Genomic DNA, 2,702 nt, shown 5'->3' on the forward strand with positions numbered 1-2,702 from the left:
ACCAAATGGTGATAGATGATGTAAGGATGGACTCTACTATTGCTGTGTAGAACTGGTTCAGCAGACTCTGTGGCAGGTTGAATTTCTTCAGCTGTCTCAGGAAGAACATTCTCTGCTGAGCCCTCTTGGCGATGGAGAGTGTGTTCTTTTCCCACTTTTAGGATAAGGTGGTGCCCAGTAACTTAAGTGACTCCACCACTAAGACCATAGAGCCATTAATTGTGAGGGGGGGTAAGGAGGGTGCGTTGCGCCTGAAATCCACCACCATCTCTACAGTCTTTTGTGTGTTGATCATCAGCTGCTCGACTTCCTTTCTGTAGGCAGACTCGTCACCATCGGTTATGAGGCCCACCACAGTGGTGTCATCAGCAAACTTAAGGATCTTTACAGCTGGTTCCTTAGAAACACAGTCATTGGTATAGCGACTGAAGAGAAGGGGTGAAAGCACACAGCCTTGTGGTACACCAGTACACAGGTCAGATGACAGTGTGGTGGGGAGTATGAGCATGTCAGATCACCCAATCCAGATTCCCCCTCCTGTTCTGGAGTAGAACATCTCAAATCCATTTAGGGCTGTATAATATGATGCGTTTAATAACTCACACACACACTCACACACACACACACACACACACATTTCCATAAATACACAGTCACCTGGATTTTCAAACTTAATGACCACAATTATGTGGACACCTGACCATGAGCTTATTGGAAATCCCATTCCAAGTTCAATGGTGGCAATAAACACCAGAACTCAATAGACTGTTCCTGTGCCCACATACCTTTGGCCATATTGTGTATACGTTCTTCTAACCTTTGAAGCCTTAAATGGTTTTGCATTTGCATATCTTAATGGTCTTCTTAGGTCAAATAGGCCAAAATATTAGGACCACCATACAAAAATATGCTTGACGATGCTTGTTTCATAAAAACTGGGCATGTCATGATGATTGACTGATGATAGTTACTCATATTACACGTGTTGCATTTTCCATGTCCCAACTTTTTCTGATTTGGGGTTGTAAGTAGAAAAGGAGGGGGGCAATACTGATGCTCACTGGATGCTTATTTTTGCCAATCAAGGAAGTGTAAGATAAAAAAAAGACCTATGTTCTGATAGTTTTAGGGCCCCTGTCAGTCATAGGACGTTGGAATAAGTCCTCACGTCAATACTCCCTGTACACATGTTTGGAAGTATCTGTCCTTGTTTTATGTCTTCATAGATTTATTTGGGCTCTCTGTCCTGGCGTTAGTCCCACAATGCAATCTTCTCTATTTGGCGTGGTCTAGGGTGTCTTCGGGGGCCGCGTTGACTATCTTCATGCCCGCATTGATACGGTCCAGCCACTGTATCTTTGGTCGTCTCCTTGGTTGGCGCCCTTGGCGGATCAGTTGCAGGGCTGTTCTGGCCTCTGAATCTGCCTTGCTCCGGATAATGTGTCCATACCAGCGCAGCCTCGCCTCTCTGATCTTCTCTTGGATAGGGGCGATGCTCAGACATTTCCGGACGTCCTCGTTGGTGATGTGGTCCCACCGCGTTAGCCGCAGACTCCACCTGAGCATCCGCATCTCCATGATTATGGAGTACTTGCTCGTGTTTTACAGACGCCGGCCAGCACTCTGTGGCATACAGGGCCACTGGGCGGACGACGGACTTGTATATTTTGGCCTTAAGATGGTCGGACAAATGGCAGTCACAGAGCACCTGCCGCGTTGACCCAGGCTCGGGCATCGGGAAGGGGGTTGCCATTGCTTCTGATGATGGAGCCAAGGTATTTAAATTTCGTGGTCTTCTCCAGGTCTTCGCCACCAATGCTGACGGTGCCGTCGGTCTGGGGGCCACATTCCATGTACTTTGACTTATTGGTGTTGAGGCGCATGCCGTAATCATCCAGACGGGTCTTCTGTTGCTGGATTCGGCATTGCACATCCCCACGGGTGGGGCGCTTGCAGATCAGTGGTGACGTTGTCCATGCAGAGGATGAACAGGAGTGGCGATAGGGCTGAGCCTTGGTGAACACCGACAGTGATGGGGAAGTGCGGTAAGGTTCCAACTGGTGACGTTGGTGTAGAGGAGCTTGATGCAAGCCACATAGGCCTTGGGTATACCGTGTGACCAGATGGCATGCTAAATGAGGTCGTAAGGCACCCTGTCGATAGCCTTCTCCAGGTCAAGGAACGCTTGTTCTTCTCACGGTGCTTCTCCAGGAGAAGACGGGTGCCATGGGTTGCGTCCGTGGTGCCACAGCCTTGCACAAAACCTCACTGGTTCAGTGACAATTGACGGGTCGATAACTCTGCTCAAAGATCTTTATGCCGTGACAGAGGAGGTGGATCGGGCGGTAGTTGGAGCAGTCGGCCACGTCGCCCTTACCCTTCCAGATGGGCACTGTGGTTCTTGTCAGCCAAGCTCGTGGGACTTCGTCTTCGCTGGTGATGCGGTTAAAGAGGTCCATGAGGATGGTGAACTAGCAACAAACTTAGACTCCTTTTTTATCCTCCTAAATTTGGATTCATGTTACTGAATCCATTTCTGACCCTGGTGACATAAAGTATGTGACTCCACTAGAGTCTGAATTATGTTACTATTCAACACCAGTGACTGAAATTGGTCAAAGATTAAAATTCTAACTGGATTAGTGATCCAAAAAAAATTCTTCAATGGGAAATACCATGTACCGTATTAGGTGCCACCCCAC

At 48.1% G+C, this 2,702-nt stretch overlaps 1 pseudogene; it reads right to left on the reverse strand.

Annotated features, from left to right (window-relative positions):
* Positions 1-1,275: 1,275 nt before the first annotated feature.
* On the reverse strand, positions 1,276-2,459 carry LOC134303724 (uncharacterized; annotated as a pseudogene).
* Positions 2,460-2,702: the final 243 nt, after the last annotated feature.

This window comes from Trichomycterus rosablanca, chromosome 26, assembly GCF_030014385.1.
Source record: "Trichomycterus rosablanca isolate fTriRos1 chromosome 26, fTriRos1.hap1, whole genome shotgun sequence".
Lineage (NCBI taxonomy): Eukaryota > Metazoa > Chordata > Actinopteri > Siluriformes > Trichomycteridae > Trichomycterus > Trichomycterus rosablanca.